General features: G+C 39.9%; 2 non-coding genes across 2 annotated transcripts; both read left to right on the top strand.

Annotated features, from left to right (window-relative positions):
* The first annotated feature begins 16,338 nt into the window (after positions 1-16,338).
* Positions 16,339-16,442, top strand: LOC112781068 (small nucleolar RNA R71). The gene has a single exon (XR_003191865.1). It is a non-coding gene; the product is annotated as a small nucleolar RNA R71 (small nucleolar RNA).
* Positions 16,443-25,498: 9,056 nt separating this feature from the next.
* On the top strand, positions 25,499-25,605 carry LOC112780776 (small nucleolar RNA R71). Its single transcript, XR_003191592.1, has one exon. It is a non-coding gene; the product is annotated as a small nucleolar RNA R71 (small nucleolar RNA).
* Positions 25,606-26,309: the final 704 nt, after the last annotated feature.

Below are 26,309 nucleotides of genomic sequence, written 5' to 3'. Positions count from 1 at the left end.
GGACGCCTATGAAGAAGGGGGTTCTTGAAATTGATACTCTGAATGCTATATTAGCTCAGAATAAAATATTGACTCAGCAAGTCAATATGATTTCTCAGAGTCTGAATGGAATGCAAGCTGCATCCAACAGTACTCAAGAGGCGCCTTCTAAAGAAGAGGCCTATGATCCTGAAAACCCTGCAATAGCAGAGGTGAATTACCTGGGTGAACCTTGTGGAAACACCTATAACTCATCATGGAGAAATCACCCAAATCTCTCATGGAAGGATCAACAAAGGCCTCAACAAGGCTTTAATAATGGTGGAAGAAATAGGTTTAACAATAGTAAACCTTTTCCATCATCCACTCAGCAACAGACAGAAAACTCTGAACAAAATACTTCTAATTTAGCAAACTTAGTCTCTGATCTATCTAAGGCCACTGTGAGTTTCATGAATGAAACAAGGTCTTCCATTAGAAATTTGGAGGCACAAGTGGGCCAGCTAAGTAAAAGGATCACTGAAATCCCTCCTAGTACTTTCCCAAGTAATACAGAAGAAAATCCAAAAGGAGAGTGCAAGGCCATTGATATAACCACCATGGCCGAACCTGTAAGGGAGGTTGAGGATGTGAATCCCAGTGAGGAAGACCTCCTGGGACGTCCAGTGATCAATAAGGAGTTTCCCTTTGAGGAACCAAAGGAATCTGAGGCTCAACTAGAGACCATAAAGATTCCATTAAACCTCCTTATGCCATTCATGAGCTCTGATGAGTATTCCTCTTCTGAAGAGAATGAGGATGTTACTAAGGAGTAAGTTACCAAGTACCTTGGTGCAATCATGAAGCTGAATGCCAAATTATTTGGTATTGAAACTTGGGAAGATGAACCTCCCTTGTTCACCAATGAACTAAGTGATCTGGATCAACTGACATTGCCTCAGAAGAAATAGGATCCTGGAAAGTTCATAATACCCTTTACCATAGGCACCATGATCTTTGAGAAGGCTCTATGTGACCTTGGTTCAGGGATAAACCTCATGCCCCTCTCTGTAATAGAGAAACTGGGAATCTATGGGGTGCAAGCTACTAAAATCTCATTAGAGATGGCAGACAATTCAAGAAAACAGGCTTATGGACAAGTAGAGGATGTGTTAGTAAAGGTTGAAGGCCTTTACATCCCTGCTGATTTCATAGTTCTAGATACTGGGAAGGATGAGGATGAATTCATCATCCTTGGAAGACCCTTCCTAGCCACAGCAAGAGCTGTGATTGATGTTGACAGAAGTGAATTAGTCCTTCAATTGAATGGGGACTCCCTTGTGTTTACAACTCAAGGTTATCCTTCTGTAAACATGGAGAGGAAGCATAAAAAGCTTCTCTCAAAACAGAGTCAACCAGAGCCCCCACAGTCAAACTCTAAGTTTGGTGTTGGGAGGCCACAACCAAACTCTAAGTTTGGTGTTGAACTCCCATATCCAAACTCTAAGTTTGGTGTTGGGAAGTCTCAACAATGCTCTGAACATCTGTGAGGCTCCATGAGAGCCCACTGTCAAGCTATTGACATTAAAGAAGCGCTTGTTGGGAGGCAACCCAATTTTTATTTAATTATATTTTTATTAGTTATATGTCTTTATAGGTACATGATCATGTGGAGTCACAAAATAAATCAAAAAATTGAGAATGGAATCAAAAACAGTAGAAGAAAAATCACACCCTGGAGGAAGACCTTTAAACGCCAGTAAGAAGTATCTGGCTGGCGTTCAACGCCAGAATTGCACCCTGGAGAAGAGCTGGCGCTGAACGCCCAGAACAAGCATGGTTCTGGCGTTCAACGCCAGAAATGGGCAACAAATGGGCGTTCAACGCCCAAAACAAGCACCAATCTGGCGCTGAACGCCCAGAGTTGTGTGCAAGGGCATTTTACATGCCTAATTTGGTGCAAGGTTGTAAATCCTTGAACACCTCAAGATCTGTGGACCCCACAGGATCTCCACCTACCTCCACTCACTTCTTCTCACCCCTCTTTCACACAATCCCATAAACACTCTTCCCCAAAACTCTTCACCAATCACCTCAATCTCTCTTCCTTATCACCACTTCACCACTCACATCCATCCACTCTTCCCCATAAACCTACCTCATAAACTCCACCTACCTTCAAAATTCAAAATCAATTTCCCACCCAAACCCACCCTATATGGCCGAACCTTACCCCCCCTCCCTTCCCTATATATAGCCCTCCATTCCTCCTCATTTTCACACAACACACCCCTCTCTTCCCCTTCTTGGCCGAAACACATCTTTCTCTCCCTCTCTTCCATTTCTTCTTCTTCTTCATCTCTTCTTTCTTCTCTTGCTCGAGGGCGAGCAATATTTTAAGTTTGGTTTGATAAAAGTATAAGCTTTTTGTTTTTCCATTACCATTAATGGCACCTAAGACCGGAGAATCCTCTAGAAAAGGGAAAGGGAAGACAAAAGCTTCCACCTCCGAGTCATGGGAGATGGAAAGATTCATCTCCAAAGCCCATCAAGACCACTTCTATGATGTTGTGGCCAAGAAGAAGGTGATCCCCGAGGTCCCTTTCAAGCTCAAGAGAAATGAGTATCCAGAGATCCGACATGAAATACAAAGAAGAGGTTGGGAAGTTCTAACAAACCCCATCCAACAAGTCGGCATCCTAATGGTTCAAGAGTTCTATGCCAATGCATGGATCACTAGGAACCATGATCAAAGTAAGAACCCGGATCCAAAGAATTATCTCACCATGGTTCGGGGGAAATACTTAGATTTTAGTCCGAAAAATGTGAGGTTGGCATTTGACTTGCCTATGATGCAAGGAGATGCACGCCCCTACACTAGAAGGGTCAACTTTAATCAAAGGTTGGACCAAGTCCTCATGGACATATGTGTGGAAGGAGCTCAATGGAAGATTGACTCAAAAGGCAAACCGGTTCAACTGAGAAGACTGGACTTTAAGCCTATAGCTAAAGGATGGTTGGAGTTCATTCAACGCTCAATCATTCCCACTAGCAAACGGTATGAAGTTACTATAGACCGGGCCATCATGATCCATAGCATCATGATTGGAGAAGAGGTGGAGGTTCATGAGATTATACCTCAAGAATTCTACAAGGTGGCTGACAAGTCCTCCACTATGGCAAGGTTAGCCTTTTCTCACCTCATCTGCCATCTATGTTACTCAGTTGGAGCTTTCATAGAAGGAGACATTCCCATTGAGGAAGAGAAGCCCATCACTAAGAAAAGGATGGAGCAAGTAAGAGAGCCCATTCATGTATCTCAAGAGACGCATGAAGCTCATCACCATGAGATCTCGGAGATGCCTCAAATGCATTTTCCTCCACAAAACTATTGGGAGCAAATCAACACCTCCCTAGTAGAATTAAGTTCCAACATGGGACAATTAAGGGTGGAACATCAAGAGCACTCCATCATCCTTCATGAAATAAGAGAAGATCAAAAAGCAATGAGGGAGGAGCAACAAAGACAAGGAAGAGACATAGAAGAGCTCAAGGACATCATTGGTTCCTCAAGAAGGAAACGCCACCATCACTAAGGTGGACTCATTCCTTGTTCTTATTTTCTGTTTTTCGTTTTCTTAATGTTAAGTGCTTATCCATGTTTGTGTCTTATTACATGATCATTAGTAGTTAGTAACTATGTCTTAAAGTTATGAATGTCCTATGAACCCATCACCTCTCTTAAATGAAAACTGTTTTAATTCAAAAGTACAAGAAGTACATGAGTTTTGAATTTATCCTTGAACTTAGTTTAATTATATTGATGTGGTGACAATACTTTTTGTTTTCTGAATGAATGCTTGAACAGTGCATATGTCTTTTGAAGTTGTTGTTTAAGAATGTTAAATATGTTGGCTCTTGAAAGAATGATGATAAGGAGAAATGTTATTTGATAATCTGAAAAATCATAAAAATGATTCTTGAAGCAAGAAAAAGCAGCAAAGAACAAAGCTTGCAGAAAAAAAAAAGAAAAAAATATAGGCGAAAAAAAAAGAGAAAAAGAAAGCAGAAAAAGCCAAAAGCTCTTAAAACCAAGAGGCAAGAGCAAAAATCCAATAACCCTTAAAACCAAAAGGCAAGGGTAAATAAAAAGGATCCCAAGGCTTTGAGCATCAGTGGATAGGAGGGCCTAAAGGAATAAAATCCTAGCCTAAGCGGCTAAACCAAGCTGTCCTTAACCATGTGCTTGTGGCGTGAAGGTGTCAAGTGAAAACTTGAGACTGAGCGGTTAAAGTCAAGGTCCAAAGCAAAAGAAGAGTGTGCTTAAGAACCCTGGACACCTCTAATTGGGGACTTTAGCAAAGCTGAGTCACAATCTGAAAAGGTTCACCTAATTATGTGTCTGTGGCATTTATGTATCCGGTGGTAATACTGGAAAACAAAGTGTTTAGGGCCACGGCCAAGACTCATAAAATAGCTGTGTTCAAGAATCATCATACTGAACTAGGAGAATCAATAACACTATCTGAACTCTGAGTTCCTATAGATGCCAATCATTCTGAACTTCAATGGATAAAGTGAGATGCCAAAACTATTCAAGAGGCAAAAAGCTACAAGTCCCGCTCATTTAATTGGAGCTATGTTTCATTGATAGTTTGGAATTTATAGTATATTCTCTTCTTTTTATCCTATTTGATTTTCAGTTGCTTGGGGACAAGCAACAATTTAAGTTTGGTGTTGTGATGAGCGGATAATTTATACGCTTTTTGGCATTGTTTTTAGTATATTTTTAGTAGAATCTAGTTACTTTTAGGGATGTTTTCATTAGTTTTTATGTTAAATTCACATTTTTGGACTTTACTATAAGTTTGTGTGTTTTTCTATGATTTTAGGTATTTTCTGGCTGAAATTGAGGGACTTGAGCAAAAATCAGATTCAGAGGTTGAAGAAGGACTGCTGATGCTGTTGGATTCTGACCTCCCTGCACTCAAAGTGGCTTTTCTGGAGCTACAAAACTCAAAATGGCGCGCTTTCAATTGCGTTTGAAATTAGACATCCAGGGCTTTCCAGCAATGTATAATAGTCCATACTTTGACCGAGTTTAGACGACGTAAAAGGGCGTTGAACGCCAGTTCTACGCTGCTGTCTGGAGTTAAACGCCAGAAACACGTCACAAACCAGAGTTGAACGCCAGAAATATGTTACAACCTGGCGTTCAACTCCAGAAAGAGCCTCTGCACGTGTAACATTCAAGCTCAGCCCAAGCACACACCAAGTGGGTCCCGAAAGTGGATTTATACATCAATTACTTACTTCTGTAAACCCTAGTAACTAGTTTAGTATAAATAGGACTTTTTACTATTGTATTAGACATCTTTTGAACATCTTTTAATCATTTTTAGATCTCTAGACCTCCATGGGAGGCCAGCCACTCGGCCATGCTTACCCTGTATTCACTTATGTATTTTTAACGGTAGAGTTTCTACACTCCATAGATTAAGGTGTGGAGCTCTGCTGTTCCTCAAAGATTAATGCAAAGTACTATTGTTTTTCTATTCAATTCAACTTTTTCCGCTTCTAAGATATTCATTCGCACTTCAACCTGAATGTGTTGAACATGACAATCATCATCATTCCCTATGAACGCGTGCCTGACAACCACTTCCGTTCTACCTTAGACTGAATGAGTATCTCTTAGATCTCTTAATCAGAATCTTCATGGTATAAGCTAGATTGATGGCGGCATTCATGAGAGTCCAGAAAGTCTAAACCTTGTCTGTGGTATTCCGAGTAGGACTCTGGGATTGAATGACTGTGACGAACTTCAAACTCGCGAGTGCTGGGCGTAGTGACAGACGCAAAAGGAGGGTGAATCCTATTCCAGTATGATCGAGAACCTCAGATGATTAGCCGTGCTGTGACAAAGCATTTGGACCATTTTCATAAGAGGATGGGATGCAGCCATTGACAAGGGTGATGCCTCCAGACGATTAGCCATGCAGTGACAGCGCATCGGACCATTTTCCAGAGAGGATTAAAAGTAGCCATTGACAACGGTGATGTCCTTACATAAAGCCAGCCATGAAAAGGAGTAAGATTGATTGGATGAAGACAGCAGGAAAGCAGAGGTTCAGAGGAACGAATGCATCTCTATACGCTTATCTGAAATTCTAACCAATGAATTACATAAGTATTTCTATCCTTATTTTCTATTTATTATTAATATTCAAAAACTCCATAACTATTTAATATCTGCCTGACTGAGATTTACAAGGTGACCATAGCTTGCTTCAAGCCGACAATCTCCGTGGGATCGACCCTTACTCTCGTAAGGTTTATTACTTGGACGACCCAGTGCACTTGCTGGTTAGTTGTATCGAAGTTGTGAATGAAAAACGATTTATTAAGACGTGCGTACAGAGTTTCTGGCGCCGTTGCCTGAGATCACAATTTCGTGCACCAGTTATAATCTTTTAGTTCAATTACTAAAATAAAAAAATAATATACTGTTTATTTTAGTATAGCGACATACTCGCTGTTGATGATGGTGATAGATTAAAGACTCAATTACGACTAAAACATTCATAAGATACCTATTGATTTGTTACTAGTTCAAAAAGGAATTTGCGATAATATTTGCTATAGTATTACAACTAATTGACTACATATTTTTTAGCAAATTAGCGATTACTTCATAACTCTACTTCTCATTTAGAATAGTTTTGGTTTAGCGACGAAATTTCTACAAATTTGATTAAGGATTTTCAAAGATTAGTTATAAATTTGCTGCAAAATGTGGCAGATTTGCGATCATATTAGCGGACAACTTGCGACGAATTAGGTTCGAAAAAATTCCTTGCTAATTAGCGTCAACTAAGCATTCCATTTTGTCTACGAAGTTAGTTTGAATTTAGCGATGATTTTGGTACAGTAGAGTTTGTCGCTAATTAGCGACTACCTTTTAGTCAATTTCTTCTATGGAATTAGCTTTTACTGTAGTGATGGATTTGCGACTATTTATTCGGTAGCTAAAAAAGTTTTTGATGAATTAGCGACTATTGTGTTTTCCTCACTGATCTGCGACTTGTAATTAGCGAGGAAAGCATTAGTTGCTAGGCAGTAGCTAATCCGTCACAAATTAGATTTGGCAACAGATTAGCGATAATTTTACGACTATTTTTGTGGTAGCTAATCAGCTATATTCTTGTAGTGCCTTGAGCATCCCTCTTCCACTGAACTCCTTCCACAGGAATATCTGAAAGGACTTGGTCCAGCCTCTAATCAAAATTGACTCTTCTAGTGAAAGGATGTGGGTCTCCTTACATTATTTGCAAATGGAGCGCAACCTTACACTTTTTGGGCTGAAACCTAGGAGATGCCCTCGGACCATGGTATGCCAATTTTTGGGACTTGGGTTTACGCTTGTATCATAGTTTTTCGTGACCCATGCATTGGCATAGAACTCTTGTACCATTAAGATTCTAACTTCCTGGATAGGATTGGTTAGAACTTCCCAACCTCTCCTTCGGATTTCTCATCAGATCTCTGGGTACTCATTCTTTTTTAGCCTAAAGGGGACTTCAGGAGTCATCCTCTTCTTTGCCAATACTTCATAGAAGTGGTCTTGATGAGCTTTGGTGATGAATCTCTCCATCTTCCAAGGTTTAAAGGTGGAAGCAACTGCTTTTCCTTTCCTCTTTCTAAAGGATTCTTCGACTTTGGGTGCCATAAGTGTGAATGGAAAGCAAAAAGTAAGGTTTTTCCAAAACCAAACTTAAAAGCTTTGCTCATCCTCAAGCAAAATATGAAGAAAAGTGTAGAAAAAAAAGAGATTTGGTAGAGAAAGGAGGAGAGGAGGATTCGGCCAAGTGGGGCTTTAGTGTATGAAGTGTGTGTTGGAGAGGTGGTATGAGGGGTTATTTATAGGGGTGGGATGGGGTAGGGTTCGGTTATGGAAAGGGTAAATGGGTGGGAAATTTTGAATTTGAAGTGGGTGGGGTTTGTGGGAGTTATGATGGTTTTGGAAAGAGATATGGATGTGATTGGTTGAGGTTTATGGGGAAGAGTGTGTGGGGAAGAGTGAAAGTAAGAGAGAAGAAGGTGGGGTAAGTGGAGATTCTTTGGAACCCATTGATCTTGGGAGGCTAGGGAATTCGAATTTCCTACCCCCTTGTGGGCGATGAACGCCCAGCTCCTGCTCCTAGCTGGCGTTCAACGCAAGCTTTGTGATCCTCTTAGGACGTTAAACGCCCAAAGAAGACCTCCTTCCTGGCGTTCAATGCCAGGTCTCTGCCTCCTGGCTGGCGTTCAACGCCAACAATGCTGCTCTTCTTGGGCGTTGAACGCCCACTCTGGCCCCTTTTCTGGCGTTCAACGCCAGCAAAGTACTGCTCCAAGGTGTTCTATTTCCTGTTCTGACTGTTTTTGTTTCTGTTCTAACTACTACACATGATCACAAACTGAAATGAAATAATTATGTAAAATAAACTTAAAGAAAAACAAATATAACTAATTATGATTGGGTTGCCTCCCAACAAGTGCTTCTTTATCGTCACTAGCTTGACAGTTAGCTCCTTACAGAGATGGATAGGGGCTCAAAATTTTGCCCCTTACTGTGAACTTCTTGCCTGTGCTCTCATGGATAAGTTCCATATGTTCTAGAGATAGGATCCTGTTCACAGTGTGTGGAATGACTGGATTGTCAGTGAAGACAACTCTCATGCTAGGCGAGAGGTCTTCAGTGGGGATTTTCTTATCCCTCCAGCCCTTAGGCACCTTCTTCTTGCTGCCATTCCGCTCAGAGCTTGAGGATGGTTGCCCAATACCAAACTTAGAGTTGGTGTCTGGGTTCTGTACTAAGAGGAGTGGTTAAAGCACTTCATGTTTGTTAGTGGTGCCTCCTTCAACTGAGGTAGAGTAAGGTTTATGAACCTTGAATACAAGATAGTCCTCATCCAATTGTAGGACTAGCTCTCCTTTGTCTACATCAATCACAGCCTTGGCTGTAGCTAAAAAAGGTCTTCCAAGGATGATGGATTCATCCTCTTCCTCCCCAGTATCTAGGATTATGAAATCAGCAAGGATGTAAAGGTCTTCAACCTTCACCAAGACATCCTCTACCAGTTTATAAGCCTTTTTCATGGACTTATCTGCCATCTCTAGTGAGATTCTTGTAGCTTGTACCTCAAAGATTCCCAGCCTCTTTGATGAGCGGATAATTTATACGCTTTTTGGCATTGTTTTTAGGTAGTTTTTAGTATAATTTAGTTAGTTTTTACTATGTTTTTATTAATTTTTATGCAAAATTTACATTTCTGGACTTTACTATGAGTTTGTGTATTTTTCTGTGATTTTAGGTATTTTCTGGATTAAATTGAGGGACTTGAGCAAAAATCTGATTCAGAGGCTGAAAAAGGACTACAGATGCCGTTAGATTTTGACCTCCCTGCACTCGAAGTGGATTTTCTGGAGCTACAAAAACTCAATTGGCAAGGTCTCAATTGCTTTGGAAAGTAGACATCTAGGGCTTTCCAGCAATATATAATAGTCTATACTTTGCCCAAGTTTTGATGACGCAAACTGGCGTTCAGTGTTAAATGCCAGAAACAGGTTACAAACTAGAGTTAAACGCTACAAACAGGCTGCAACCTGGCGTTTAACTCCAAGAGAAGTCTCTACATGTGTAAAGCTCAATTCTCTGTCCAAGCACACACCAAGTGGGCCCCGAAAGTGGATTTCTGCATCATTAACTCATTTCTGTAAACCCTAGTTACTAGTTTAGTATAAAAACTACTTTTAGTGATTTATTTCACATCTTTTGATCATTTTGAGACTATCTTTGTATCACTTTTGATCTCTTGATCACGTTTAGGGGGCTGGCCATTCGGCCATGCTTGGACCTTCATCACTTATGTATTTTCAACGGTGGAGTTTCTACACCCCATAGATTAAGGTGTGGAGCTCTGCTATTCTTCATGAATTAATGCAAAGTACTATTATTTTTCTATTCAATTCAAGCTTATTCTTATTCCAAGATATTCACTCGCACTTCAACCTGATGAATGTGATGATCCGTGACACTTATCATCATTCTCACTATGAACGCGTTCCTGACAACCACTTCCGTTCTATCTGCAATAGCTTGAGTGTGTATCTCTTAGCCTCTTGGTTCACGATCAGAGTCTTCGTGGTATACGCTAGAATTATTGGTGGCTATTCCTGAGATCTAAAAAGTCTAAACCTTGTCTGTGGTATTCTGAGTAGGATTTGGGAAGGGATGACTGTGACGAGCTTCAAACTCACGAGTGTTGGGCGTAGTGACAGACGCAAAAGGATCAATAGATCCTATTCCAACATGATCGAGAACCGACATATGATTAGCCGTGCGGTGATAGCACATTTGGACCATTTTCACTGAGAGGACAGACGGTAGCCATTGACAACGGTGATCCCCCAACATAAAGCTTGCTATGGAAAGGAGTATGAATGATTGAATGAAGACAGTAGGAAAGCAGAGATTCAGAAGGAGCAAAGCATCTCCATACGCTTATCTGAAATTCTCACCAATGGATTACATAAGTATTTCTATCTTATTTTATATTTTAATTATATTTCAATTATCAAAATCCCATAACCATTTGAATCTGCCTGACTGAGATTTACAAGACGACCATAGCTTGCTTCAAGCCGACAATCTCCGTGGGATCGACCCTTACTCACGTAAGGTTTATTACTTGGACGACCCAGTGCACTTGATTAATGTTGACAGAGGAGAGTTGGTCCTTCAGTTGAATGAGGACTACCTTGTATTCAAGACTCAAGGTTCTCCTTCTGTAACCATGGAGAGGAAGCATGAAAAGCTTCTCTCAATACAGAGTCAAGTAAAGCCCCACATTCAAACTCTAAGTTTGGTGTTGGGAGGGCACAACCAAACTTTAAGTTTGTTGTTGGGAAGCCACAGTCAAACTCTAAGTTTGGTTTTGAGAGGCCCCAACCCTGCTCTGATTATCTGTGAGGCTCCATGAGAGCTCACTGTCAAGCTATTGACATTAAAAAATGCTTATTGGGAGGCAACCCAATGTTATTTAATTATTATCTATTTATTTTCCATTGTTATTTTATATTTTTTTGTAGGTTGATGGTCATGTGAAGCTATAAAAACAACTGAAAAATCAAAAATAGAATGAAAAATAGCATAAAAAAATAGCACACCCTGGAGGATAAGCCTACTGGCATTTAAACGCCAGTAAGAAGCATCAGACTGGTGCTTTAACGCCAGAAAGAAGCATCAAGCTAGCGTTAAACGCCAGAAACAGGCACCAGACTGGCGTTTAATGCCAGAACAGGGCACCAAGTTGGCATTAAACGCCAAGAAAGGGAGAAAAGCTGGCAACGCCAGAAACAAGCAGCAGTTTGGCATTAAACGCCAAGATTGCACTCTAAGGGCATTTGCACGCCTAAATGGAGCAGGGATGTTAAAGTCCTTGACCCCTCAGGATCTGTGGACCCCACAGGATCCCCACCTACCCCACCTCTTCTTCTCTCCATTTCACACATCACAAACACCTTATACCCCCTTGGCTGAATTCACCATCTCCCTCCATCTCCTCCATTTTCTTCTTTTTCTCGTTCATTTTCTCTTCTTTGCTCGAGGACGAGCAAAGACTCTAAGTTTGGTGTGGTAAAAGCATTGCTTTTTGTTTTTCCATAATCATTTATGGTACATAAGGCCAAAGAAACCTCTAGAAAGAGGAAAGGGAAGGCAAAAGCTTCCTTCTCTAAGTCATGGGAGATGGAGAGATTCAGCTCACAAGCCCATCACAAAGAAAATGATGAAGCAAACAAGAGAGCCCATTCATGGACCTCAACAAGATCATGAGAAAATTCCTCATCATGAAATTCTTGAGATGTCTCAAAGGATGCACTTCCCTCCATAAAACTATTGGGAGCAAATCAATACCTCCTTAGGAGAATTAAGCTCCAACATGGGACAATTAAGGGTGGAGCACCAAGAGCATTCCATCCTCCTCCATGAAATTAGAGAAGATCAAAGAGCTATGAGGGAGGAGCAACAAAGGCAAGGAAGAGACATAGAGGAGCTCAAGAACACCATTGGCTCTTCAAGAGGAGGAAGACGCCACCCTCACTAAGGTGGACCCGTTCCTTAATCTCCTTGTCTATTTATTTTTTCTGTTTTCATTCTCTATGCTTTATGTTTATTTATGTTTGTGTCTTTATTACATGATCATTAGTGTTTAAGTGTCTATGCCTTAAAGCTATGAATGTCCTATGAATCCATCACTTTTCTTGAATGAAAAATGTTTTAACCATAAAAGAACAAGAAGTACATGATTTCGAATTAATCCTTAAAATTAGTTTAATTATATTGATGTGGTGACAATACTTTTTATTTTCTGAATGAATGCTTGAACAGTGCATATGTCTTGTGAATTTGTTGTTTATGAATGTTAAAACTGTTGGCTCTTGAAAGAATGATGGAAAAGGAGAAATGTTATTGATAATCTAAAAAATCATAAAATTAATTCTTGAAGCAAGAAAAAGCAGTGAAAAACAAGGCTTGCGGAAAAAAATGGCAAAAAAAAAAAAGAAAAAGCAAGCAGAAAAAGCCAAAAGCTCTTTAAACCAAAAGGCAAGAGCAAAAAGCCAGTAACCCTTTAAACTAAAAGGCAAGGGTAAAAAGGATCCAAGGCTTTGAGCATTAATGGATAGGAGGGCCCACGGGAATAAAATCCTGGCCTAAGCGGCTAAACCAAGCTGTCCCTAACCATGTGCTTGTGGCGTAAAGGTGTCGAGTAAAAAGCTTGAGACTGAGCAGTTAAAGTCGTGGTCCAAAGCAAAAAAAGAGTGTGCTTAAGAACCCTGGACACCTCCAATTGGGGACTCTAGCAAAGCTGAGTCACAATCTAAAAAGGTTCACCTAGTTATGTGTCTGTGGCATTTATGTATCCGGTGGTAATACTGGAAAACAAAGTGCTTAGGGCCATGGCCAAGACTCATAAAGTAGCTGTGTTCAAGAATCAACATATTGAACTAGGAGAATCAATAACACTATCTAAATTCTAAGTTCCTAGAGATGCCAATCATTCTGAACTTCAAAGGATAAAGTGAGATGCCAAAACTGTTCAGAGGCAAAAAGCTACTAGTCCCGCTCATCTAATTGGAGCTAAGTTTCATTGATATTTTGGAATTTATAGTATATTCTCTTCTTTTTATCCTATTTGATTTTCAGTTTCTTGGGGACAAGCAACAATTTAAGTTTGGTGTTGTGATGAGCGGATAATTTATACGCTTTTTGGCATTGTTTTTAGGTAGTTTTTAGTATAATTTAGTTAGTTTTTAATATATTTTAATTATTTTTTATGAAAAATTCACATTTTTGGACTTTACTATGAGTTTGTGTGTTTTTCTATGATTTTAGGTATTTTTTGGCTGAAATTGAGGGACTTGAGCAAAAATCTAATTCAGAGGCTGAAAAAGGACTGCAGATGCTGTTGGATTCTGACCTCCCTGCACTCGAAGTGGATTTTCTGGAGCTACAGAAACCCAATTGGCACGCTCTTAATTGCGTTGGAAAGTAGACATTCAGGACTTTCCAGCAATATATAATAGTCCATACTTTATCCAAGTTTTGATGACTCAAACTGGCGTTCAAACGACAACTTCCTACCCTATTTTGGAGTTAAACGCCAGAAACAGGTTACAAACTAGAGTTAAACACCACAAACAGGCTGCAACCTGGTGTTTATCTCCAAGAGAAGTCTCTACATGTGTAAAGCTCAATGCTCAGCCCAAGCACACACCAAGTGGGCCCCGGAAGTGGATTTCTGTATCATTTACTCATTTCTGTAAATCCTAGTTACTAGTTTAGTATAAAAACTACTTTTAGTGATTTATTTCACATCTTTTGATCATTTTGAGACTTTCTTTGTATCACTTTTGATCTCTTGATCATGTTTAGGGGGCTGGCCATTCGGCCATGCATGGACCTTCATCACTTTTCTATTTTTAACGGTGGAGTTTCTACACCCCATAGATTAAGGTGTGGAGCTCTGCTGTTCTTCATGAATTAATGCAAAGTACTATTATTTTTCTATTCAATTCAAGCTTATTCTTATTCCAAGATATTCACTCGCACTTCAACTTGATGAATGTGATGATCCGTGACACTCATCATTATTCTCACCTATGAACGCATTCTTGATAACCACTTCCGTTCTATCTGCAATAGCTTGAGTGTGTATCTCTTAGCCTCCTGATTCACGATCAGAGTCTTCGTGGTATAGGCTAGAATTATTGGCGGCCATTCCTGAGATCCAGAAAGTCTAAACCTTGTCTGTGGTATTCCGAGTAGGATCTGGGAAGGGATGACTATGACGAGCTTCAAACTCGCGAGTGTTGGGTGTAGTGGCAGACGCAAAACGATCAATGGATCCTATTCCAACATGATCGAGAACTGACAGATGATTAGCCGTGCCGTGACAGCGCATTTGGACCATTTTCACTGAGAGGACGGACGGTAGCCATTGACAACAGTGATCCCCCAACATAAAGCTTGCCATGGAAATGAGTATGAATGATTGAATGAAGACAGTAGGAAAGCAGAGATTCAGAAGGAGCAAAGCATCTCCATATGCTTATCTGAAATTCTCACCAATGGATTACATAAGTATTTCTATCTTATTTTATATTTTAATTATATTTCAATTATCAAAATCCCATAACCATTTGAATCTGCCTGACTGAGATTTACAAGACGACCATAGCTTGCTTCAAGCCGACAATCTCCGTGGGATCGACCCTTACTCACGTAAGGTTTATTACTTGGATGACCCAGTGCACTTGCTGGTTAGTTGTGCGGAGTTGTGAAAAAGAGTTGAGATTACGATCATGCGTACCAAGTTGTTGGCGCTGTTTCAGAGATCACAATTTCGTGCACCACTCTCCATTACAGAGAGAGGCATGCATGAGGTTTATGCTTGACCCTAGGTCACATAGAGTCTTGTCAAAGGTCATAGTACCTATGGTGCAAGGAATTAAGAAGCATCCAGGATCCGACTTCTTCTGAGATAACTTCTGCTGAACCAAGGCATTGAGCTCTTTGGTGAGCACTAGAGGTTCTTCCTCCAATGTCTCTGTTCCAAATAACTTGGCATTCAGCCTCATCCGAATTCCTAGGTACCGAGCAACTTGCTCCTCCCTAGTTTCCTCTTCCTCATCAGAGGAAGAGTATTCTTGAGATTCTATGATCTTCAACCAAGCATTCAAGGGAACTTCAATGGGCTCCTCATGAACCTTGGGTTCTATCAGTTCTTCAATAGAGAAGTTCTCAGTGGGCTTAGGGTCGCCAACTACTCCTACTGTGGCATTCAATGCCAGGACTTGTGTCTCTTTGGGCGTTGAACGCCCAGCTTGTATCCCTTTACTGGCGTTCAATGCTGTTGTGCCTCTTTGGGCGTTGAACGCCCAGTAAGGACCTCCTTACTGGCATTCAACGACAGTGATGGTGCTTCCTAGGGCATTAAACGCCCAGTAAGGACTTCCTTCCTGGTGTTCAACGCCAGAGTATCCCCTTCAAATTTGGCCTCAGCTTCTACAGTGATGGCCTTGCACTCTTCTCTTAGGTTTACTTCAGTGTTACTATGGAGAGTGTTAGGAGAGGTCTCAGGGATTCTCTTGCTCAGCTGACCAACTTGTACCTTCAGATTTCTGATGGAGGACCTAGTTTCTGTTATAAAACTATGAGTGGTCTTAGAGAGTTCGGAGACTATGGTTGTGAAGTCAGAAAGGCTCTGCCTAGAAGTCTCCATCTGTTGCTGAGAAGATGGGAATGGTTTATTATTATTAAACCTATTCTGGTTTCTTCCTCCTTGATTATTGCTGAAGCCTTGCTGAGACTTCTGTTGATCCTTCCATGAGAGGTTCGGATGATTCCTCCATGATGGATTGTAGGTGTTTCCATAGGGTTCTCCCATGTAATTCACCTCTTCCATTCTAGGTTGATCCTGATTATAAGCATCTCCTTCATAGGTGGCTTATTGCATGCTGCCAGTTGCAGCTTGTGATCCAGTCAAATGCTGAGAGATCATATTGACCTGTTGGGTCAAGATCTTGTTCTGAGCCAATATGGCATTCAGAGTATCAGCCTCCAGGACTCCTTTCTTCTGAGCTACCCCATTGTTCATAGGGTTCCTCTCAGAAGTGTACATGAATTGGTTGTTGACAACCATTTCAATGAGTTCCTATGCCTCTTCAGGCGTTTTCTTCAAGTGGAATGATCCACCAGCAAAGTGGTCCAATGACATCTTAGACATCTCAGATAGACTATCATAGAAGATACCTAGGATAGACCATTCTGAGAGCATATCAGGAGGACATCTCCTGATCAGTTGCTTGTATCTTTCCCAAGCTTCATAGAGGGATTCACCATCTTTTTGTCTAAAGGTTTGAACTTCCGCCCTGAGCTTGCTCATTTTCTGAGGTGGAAAGAACTTGGCCAAAATAGTATTGACCAACTTTTTCCAAGAGTCTAGGCTTTCCTTAGGTTGAGAATCCAACCATATCCTAGCTCTGTCTCTAACAGTAAAAGGGAAAAACATAAGCCTGTAGACCTCAGAATCCACTTTATTGGTCTTAATAGTATCACAAATTTACAAGAATTTAGATAGGAATTGATGTGGATCTTCCAGTGGAAGTCCATAAAATTTGTAATTCTGTTGCATTAGAGAGACTAACTAAGGCTTAAGCTCAAAGTTATTTGCTCTAATGGCAGGTATGGAGATACTTCTTCCATAGAAGTCAGACGTGGGAGCAGTAAAGTCACCAAGAACCTTCCTTGCATCGCCTCTATTATTCTGCTCGGCTGGCATGTTTGTATTTTTTTATTTCTTGTTCAAAAAGTTCTGTGAGATCTCTTCCAGAGTGTTGTGTTTTAACTTGTTGCAAATGCTTCGTTAGGGTCCTCTCAGGTTCAGGATCACAGTCAAAGAGTGGTTCTTTATCCCTGTTCCTACTCATAAACAAGAAAAAGAAAAACAAGAAAGAAACAGAATGGGACTTTCTATGTCAAAGGATAGGGAACTCCCAGTGAGATATGAAGAAGGAAGAAGAATGAAGATAGAGGAATGAGAAGAAGAATTCGAATAGAAGGGTAGAAGAATTCGAAAATTTAAGAAGTAAAAAGAGAAACTAGAATTAAAATATTTTTGTTTTTAGTTTATTTATTAATTGATAGGAAATTAAAAGCTAATTAACTAAAAAGATTTGAAAATTGAAAGATGATTTTCGAAAAAGAAGAGAGAGAAAGAAGTAAGAAGTTTTCGAAAATAGAAGAGAGAGGAATTAGTTAGGAGGTTTTGAAAAAGATAGAAAGAGAAAACAAGTAACTAATTAAGAAAGATTTGAAAATAAGATAAGATAGGATATTTGAAAAAGATTTGATTTTAAAATTTTGAAATTTAAAATTGGGAAAGAAAAGTCAACAAGATAAGATAGAGATTGAAAAGTTTTGAAAAAGATTTGATTTTGAATTTTGAAATTGAAATAAGATAAGATAAAGATTTGAAAATAAGTTGAAAAGATAAAATATTGTTAAGATTTGAAAAGTTTTTGAATTTTAAAATATAAAAGAAAGATAAGATAAGAAAGAATCAAATTAAAAGAAAAGATTTGAAAAGATTTAAAAAGATAAGATTTTAAATTTGACTTTACTAACAAGAAAACACAAAAAATTTTTAAATAAAAAATAAAAAAGGAGGCAAGATTTTTGAAATTTTTGAATAAAGATAGAAAATATATTTTTTTTGATTTTTTTTAATTAATGAAGAAAGAGAAAAACAACCAAAAGACACCAAACTTAAAAATTTTTAGATCTAAGACACTAGTTTTTCGAAAATTTAAAGAGAAAAACACCAAAAGACACCAAACTTAAAAATTTTAAGATCAAAACAAGAAAAGAAACAAGAACAACTTGAATACCAAGAAGAACACTAAAGAACAGTTTTCGAAAATTAAAGGAAATAAAGAACACACAAAGGACACCAAACTTAACAATTGACACTAAACTCAAACAAAAGACAAAGAAAAGATGGATTTTGAAAAAGTTTTTGAAAAAGAAAACAAAGATACAAACAAAAAAAAAGTACCTAATCTAAGCAACAAGATAATCCGGTAGTTTGTCAAATCCGAACAATTTCCGGCAACGATGCCAAAAACTTGGTGTGCGAAACTGACTCCGCAAGTTTCGCACAAATAGACCGGCAAGTGCACCGAGTCATCCAAGTAATACCCCAAGTGAATGAGGATCGATCCCACGAGGATTGTTGGTCTGAGCAAGCAATGGATACCTTGTAGATCTTAGTCAGGCGGATAGAAAAGATGATTGTTGTTGTGAAAAAATGCATATAACAATTAAATAAATAAAACGTTACTAGATAGGTGTGAAATCAATGGTATGAGAGCGGTTGAGGCTTCAGAGATGCTTCTTCCTTCTGGATAAACTTTTCTCTCCATCTACTCCAACTTCTGATTGATTCTTTTCATGGCAGGCTGTAAATGATTAACGCCAGGTCAGCGGTCATTAATCTCCTCTGCTTCAGATCAAACGCCGGGTCAGCGGTCATCTAATCTGAACAGGGATAAAGCTTTAGCAGTCCATTCCCTTGGTGATCCACCTCAAAACGCCACAGATAAGGTCAGATCTTCCGTATCAGAGAACGCTGCTCCTTCGGTTCTAGCCTATACCACAAAGGCCCTAATCGCCCCGCACCTCGGCTACACTGATGTCTCTAAGTACCCAACGAAGACGTGGATTAGCTATCTAAGAGATGTATATTCAAGCTTGTGGTTCAATACTATCCCATCAAGGACTCGTAAGAACCCATGTGAATAGGGATGAAGGTCAAGTTCACTCCCAATCCATTAGGATGAAGAACGAAGATACATCTTAGAATAGAATCAAGATAGATTGAAGTGGAATAGTGATATTATTAATCCATAAGAATCAGCAGAGCTCCTAACCTTAACCTAGGAGGTTGGTGACTCATACTGTACAATATGATGTTCGAATGTAAAGTAGGGGAAGAAGAAGAAGATCCTAAACAAGGGTGATCTCCTCTTATATATACTAATCTGGTAACTAAGAATTACAGAAATAAGATAAACTAGTCTTGTAGTGCAAAAATCCACTTTTCGGGCCCACTTGGTGAGTGTTTGGGCTGAACTTGAGTGAAGCCACGAGCTGGTGCTCCCTTTTGGGCATCCAACACCAGTTTTGGACTCCTGAATGGGCGTTGGATGCCAGCTACTCCCCTTTGGGCGTTGGATGCCAGGAATGGGGTGGGTGGCTGGCATTGAACGCCAGTTTTGGGCCTTCATTTCTAAAGCAAAGTATGAACAAATATATATATTTCTAGAAATCCCTGGATGTTAGCTTTTTAGAGCCATTGAGACCGCACTATTGGGGCTTCTGTAGCTCCAGAAATGTTCCTTCGAGTGCATGGAGGTCAGATCCTAACAGCATCTGTAGTCCTTTCTCTGTCTCTGAATCAGACTTTTCCAAAACTCCTCAATTTCAGGTAGAAAATACCTGAAATCATCATAAAACACAAAAACTCAAAGTAGAGTCCAAAAATATGAATTTTTCACTAAAACCTATGAAAATATAATAAAACTTAAACAAAACATAATGAAAACTATATGAAAATGATGTCAAAAGTGTATAAAATATCCGCTCATCAAGCTCCCTACTACTTTTCCCACATCCAACACACCAATACCATCATCATGTCCATTCATACTCAACATCTCTATACTTCTTTAACATATACCCGGAGCGAGTGGTCAGTGCCACCACCTCTTACCCGGTCACCTCTAGCTCATTTAATTCATTCAAATTCAATCACCATCATACCTTAATGTCATTATCCTTATCAACCTATTTCTATCTCAATTGAAATTTATTATTATCATCATCGCAATTACATTAGTTCAGTTAACACTTCTCATGCTCAAAATCACCACTGCACAATCATAATTCATTACCCCGCAACTTGCTTCACACTTAAGTTACCACCTTTTCCTAACTTCATTTCATTACTAGGCATTCTATGAAGATCTAGGGCTAAAAGAGTAAAAATAGAGGTTTAGTAGTTCGAAATTAGGCTTTAAAACACAAAATTTATTTTTTGCTAAAAATAGCGGTCACGTGTATGGTGTGCGAAATTTAACTCCACACAACTGAACTGGCAAGTGCACCAGGTCATCCAAGTAATACCTCAAGTGAGTGAGGGTCGATCCCACGAGGATTGAATCCCACGAGGATTGTCAGATTGAGCAAGCAATGGCTAGCTTGTAAATCTTAGTCAGGCGATTAGAAAAGATGGTTGTTTGTTGAGAGCATAAACGAATAGTAAAAGGAAGAAATACTAGATTGATGTAAAAATAGTGATTAACTCATGTCCTCTCATCAAGTTAATCTCTTCTAAACCTTAACAGTCCACCATATCCGAGCAACTCATGTCCTCTCATCAAGTTAACTCATCGTTTCTCACTATAGTCGAAGATGAAGTTCTAAGCAATCCACTCCCCTTTGTGATCCTACTCAAAATGCCATAGACAAGGTTGGATCTTCTAGATCAGAAAATGCTGCTTTTCTGACTCTAGCCTTAGCGCCACAGAGACCTCAGCAACCCACGACCAACGAGATTTCATCTCACATATCCAAAGTCAGCCCAGGTGCTCTCTTGGAATCCGCGATGTATTCTCTAGCTGTAGCTCAATGCTATCCGGATCAGGACTCGTACGAAACCCATGTAGAACAGGGATGAATGTCACGTTTCACCTCTGATTCATAAGATTGAAGAACGAGAATGCATCAAAGAATAGAATCAGACATGTATTGAAATAGAGACAATAATATTATTAATCCATGAGAATCAGCAGAGCTTCTAACCTTAACTTAGGAAGTTTAGTTGTTCATACTGTACAGAAAGTAGTGTATTCAAAAATAGAGGTGGAAAAAGGTTTTAAATATCGGTGATCTTCTCCTATATATAATAACCTAATAACTAAGAAGTACAAAAATATGATAGACTAGACTAGAGGTGCAAAAATCCACTCTTGGGCCTACTTTGGTTGAGTGCTTTGACTGAGCTTGGCGTCCAACTTGAGGAATGGGCATTGAACACCCATTAGAGGGGGTTTTCCATGGTGCCTTGTACTCCTTGGGTGGCGTTGAATGTCAGAAAGGGGGTGAATTGGGCGTTCAATGCTGGTTTGAGTCCCCTTGGGGCGTTGAACGCCAGAAAGAGGGTGTTTTGGGCGTTCAACGCCCAATATGGGCAGTCTCTTTCGAAGAAAAGTGTAGACTATTATATATTACTGGATAGCTCTAGAAGTTATCTTTCCAGTGCCATTGAGAATGTGTCATTTGGATTTCTTTAGCTCTAGAAATGCTCATTTGAGTGTATGGAGGTCAGAATCTGACAGCATCTGCTACATTTTCCTTGCCTCTGACTCGGACTTTGCCAAGACTCCTCGATTTCAGCCAGAAATTTTCTGAAATCATAAGAAAACACAACAACTCAAAGTAAAATCCAAAAATATGAATTTTGCACTAAAACCTACTAAAACATATTAAAACTCAACAAAACATAACTAAAACTCTATGAAAGTAATGCCAAAAAGCGTATAAAATATCCGCTTAGGTACCTTCTTCTTGATGTCTGCCTTCTCAGTGCTTGATGAAGCTTGCCCAACACCAAACTTAGAGTTGGTGTCTAGGGGCTCTGTATAGCTCTGTACATAAATAAGGTTCAAACACTATATGCTGCGCAGTGGTACCTCTTGTGTCAGATGGGGAGTTAGGTTTGGACATCTTGAACAAGATACAGTCCCCATACAACTACAGGACTAACTCTCCCTTTTTCACATCAATCATGGCTTTGGCAGTGGCTAGGAATGACCTTCCAAGGATGATAGACTCGTCCTTGCCCTCTCTAGTCTCTAGGATTATAAATTTTGCAGGAATGTAAAGATTTTCAACCTTCACTAGGACATCCTCTACCATGTCATATGCCCTTTTTAGGGTCCTATCTGCAATTTCTAAGGAAATGTTGGCACCTTGCACCTCTAGAATTCCCAGCCTTCTCATTACAGAGAGAGACATGAGGTTGATGCTTGACCTAAGATCACACAAATCCTTCTCAAAGGTTATTATCCCTATGGTACAGGGAATTAGGAAACTCCCGAGGTCTAGCATCTTCTGAGGTAGCTTCTTCTAAATCAGGACACTGCACTCTTTGGTAAGTACTAGAAGTTCCTCCTCCAATGCCTCTGTTCCATAGAATTTGGCATGTAGCTTCATGAGGATTCCCAAGTACCGAGCAAATTTTTCTTCCCTAGTTTCCTCTTCCTCATCAGAGGAGGAGTATTCTTTAGACTCCATAATCTATAACAGGGCATTCAAAGGGAACTCTATGGTCTCCTTATGAGCTCTAATTTCCTTTAGTTTTTCAATAGGAGGGTCCTTAGTAGGCTTTGAATGCCCATCCTCTCCTATTTTGGCATTCAACGCCAATGATTGCTCCCTAAGGGGCGTTTAACACTCAGCTACTCCCTTGTTGGCGTTCAACGCTAGAAGCTCCTCTTCTGTTTCGGCCTCAGCTCCTATATTGAGGGCCTTGCACTCTTTTCTTGGGTTCACTTCAATATTACTTGGAAGAGTGTTAGAAGGGATCTCAGGGATCCTCTTACTCAGCTGACCAATCTGTACCTCTAGATTCCCGATGGAGGACCTAGTTTCTGTCATAAAATTGTGAATGGTCTTAGAGAGATTGGAGACTATGGTGGCTAAGTCAGGGAGGCTTTGCTTAGAAGTCTCCATCTGTTGTTGAGAAGGTGAGAATTGATGACAAGTCATCTTAGCCTAGTTTCACTAGTCTTTTTCTTTGTTTTCATTTGGTTTTATGCACTTTCATGCATTCTAAGTAAGTAATTTGGAATGGAAATGCATAGTTTCTTTGAATCAAACAACCACCATTTAATCGATACTAAAGCATGAGGATTGAGCCAAATTTAATTGATTTTTATTGATTTATAAACCTTGTGAATTTGGTGATACTTTGATTGGTTGTTTTGATTTCTTATAGGTGAAGAAAAGAAGAAAATAAGAAAGCGTGGCTTAAGAAGTGTGGCCCAAGGAAGAAAATAATGTGGCAAAGGGAATTGAGAAGTGTGGCACATGAAAGGAGGGAAGCCACAAAGCTCTCCCCAAGAGCCCAGTGCTCTCCAAGGGAGCGCAACAATGAACCAAGGAGGCAAGCTTCAATGCTCTGCTCCCCTTGAGAGCTGAACACAATTTGAAGCCAAGAAACAAGGAAAGGAAAAACAATGCTCAGCTCTCCTTGGGAGCATTATCGGGCTTCCACTAAAAATAAATCAAAGGAAATAAGTTGCCAATGCTTGCTCCAAGGTTTGAACCCATGACCCAAGGGAAGAAGGGGAGCGCTACTCACAACGAAAACAAGCCAAAAATTGGCCAAAAGCATCCCCCAAGTTTCGAACACAGCACCATGAGGAAGCAAGGAGAAAAGGCAATACAAGAAACCAAGGAAATGGCACCAGCGCATGCTTCCCTCAAGTTTCGAACCAAGGACCTCCCCTTGGAAGCACCAATGCTCAGCTCACAAGGAGAGCAGAGCGCTGAAGCTTGGCACACACAAGCATGCTTGACACGGTCCAGGGAAGCAAGGCGTGCAACATTTGACACGGCCAGGGAGTTGGGTGCGCACAAGACATGCACACAAGGCCCCAATGCTCCGCTCCCCACATGAGCGGAGCGTTCCCCTGATGCTTCTCCCAGCCTTGGACGCAAAAGGATCCCCACACAAGGCTCCAATGCTCTGCTCCTCACATGAGCAGAGCATCCTCCTGGGAGCAACTTTCACATGGGCTGAAATTCAATAAAAAATCCAACTTAATTCAATTCTTCACTAAATTAAAAAGCCCATCCAAATTCTAAAATCCAAGAATAGAAAGTGTATAAATAGGAGCTAGTTTGATTTAATTAGGACCGCTAGACTTTACTTTAATTTTTCTTTGAACTTTCATTTTTCATTTTGAGCTTTTACTTTTGAATTTAGATCTTAGAGAATTAGGAAGGGGAATTGATCTCTCTTCTTCCTTGTTCTTGCTTGAGCACTCTTTTATTTTCTTGCTTTGGATCTTGGGTGGAGAATTGAAGAACTTCTGTTTTAATCTCACCTTGAGATCTCTTGTTTATTTTTCTGCAAATTCGATTTCCATTTCTGTTTACTGCATCTTCTTCTACACTTTCTGCAATTTACTTTTCTTTACTTCTTTTGTAATTGCTCTTGTTGGATCAAGGAAGGATTTGAGATCTATACTTGTTTTCTAGTCTCTTCCACTCCTGAGATCTTTAACCCTTTTTTAAATTGCTGCAATTAAGCATCTGTCACTTTCTATTTTAATTTCTCAAGCATTTCTACTTTTCTGTTTAGATCTACTTTACTTCAATTCACCTTCTACTCTTCTGTTTAATTGCAATTCACTTGTTCTCGTTTAAATTCTGCAATCCCAATTCCCAATTCCTTTTATAATTCAAGCAATTTACATTTCTTGCACTTTAAGATTCAGCCATTTACATTTCTTGTAATTTAAGTTTCTGCAATTTACATTACTTGTTCTTTAAGATTCAGCACTTTTATTTTCTGTTCTCTTTAATTTACTACAATTCTTCTCTCTCCCTTTACATTTCAAGCAATTTAGCTTCTGTCAATTATAAACCACTCAACCAATACTTATTCGCTTGACTAAATCAACCACTAAACTAAAATTGCTCAATCCTTCAATCCCTGTGGGATCGACCTCACTCATGTGAGTTATTATTACTTGATGCGACCAGGTACACTTGCCGATGAGTTTTGTGTTGGATTGTTTTCCACACATCAGGAATGGTTTGTTATTGAACCTATTCCAGTTTCTTCCACCTTGATTGTTGTTAAAGCCTTGCTGATGCTTCTGTTGATCCCTCCATGAAAAGTTGGGGTGATTCTTCCATGATGAGTTGTAGGTATTTTCATAAGGCTCATTGTTGGGATTCCCTGAGAAATTTCCCATATAGTTAAGCTCCTCCATCATGGGTTGATCTAGATCATAGACACCTCCTTCATAGGAGGTTTCTTGAGTGATGCCAGTTGCAGCTTGCATTCCAGTCAAATGCTGAGAAATCATGTTGACCTGTTGGATTAGAATCTTATTATAAGCTAATATGGCATTCAGAGTGACTACCTCCATGACTCCTCTCTTCTCAGTAGCCCCACTATTCACATGGTTTCTCTCAGAAGTGTACATATATTGGTTGTTTGCAACCATGTCAATGAGTTCCTTTGCCTCTTTAGGCGTTTTCTTCAAGTGGAGTGATCCACCTGCAGAGTGGTCTAATGACATCTTGGACAATTTAGAAAGGCCACCATAGAAAATATCTAGCATGGTCCAATCTGAGATCATATTAGGAGGGCACATTCTGATCAGTTGCTTGTACCTCTCCCAGGCTTCATAGAGGGATTCACCCTCTTTCTGTCTAAAGGTTTGAACTTCCACCCTAAGCTTGCTCAGTTTCTGAGGTGGAAAGAACTTGGTCAAAAATGCATTGACCACCTTCTCCCAAGAGTTCAGGCTTTCCTTAGGCTGAGAATCCAGCCAGAGCCTAGCTCTGTCCCTTACAGCAAAGGGAAAAAGTATAAGCTTGTAAACCTCAGGATCCACTCCATTGGTCTTGACAGTATCACAGATCTACAAGAAATGAGAGATGAATTTGTTGGGATCTTCCTGTGGAAGTCCATGAAAGTGGTAGTTCTGTTGAACTAGCGTGACCAGTTGAGGTTTTAGCTCAAAGTTATTTGCACCAATGGCATGTATGGAGATGCTGCGCCCATAGAAGTCAGAAGTGGGGACAGTAAAGTCACCAAGGACCTTCCTTGCGTCTCCTTCATCATTAGGATGGGCTGCCATGTCTGTATTTTCAACTTCTTGTTCGAAAAGCTCTGTGAGGTCTCCTCCAGAGTGTTGTGCTCTAGCTTGTTGTAAACGCTTTCTTAGAGTCCTCTTAGGTTTAGGATCAAAGAGAGGTTCTGTACCTCGGTTCCTGCTCATAAACAAGAAAAGAGAACCAAGAAAGAGAAAGAATGGGAGTTTCTATGTCAGAGTATAGAGAACTCACAGTGAGATAAGAAGAAAAAGAAAATAAAGGTGTATTTTACTTAAAAGAATAATCGAAAATAGAGAGGGTATGAGAGATGAAATTTTCGACAATA

The sequence above is a fragment of the Arachis hypogaea genome, chromosome 19, assembly GCF_003086295.3.
Source record: "Arachis hypogaea cultivar Tifrunner chromosome 19, arahy.Tifrunner.gnm2.J5K5, whole genome shotgun sequence".
NCBI lineage: Eukaryota > Viridiplantae > Streptophyta > Magnoliopsida > Fabales > Fabaceae > Arachis > Arachis hypogaea.
Note: the sequence above shows the minus strand (reverse complement) of the source record. Positions and strands in the feature narration are given on the sequence as shown.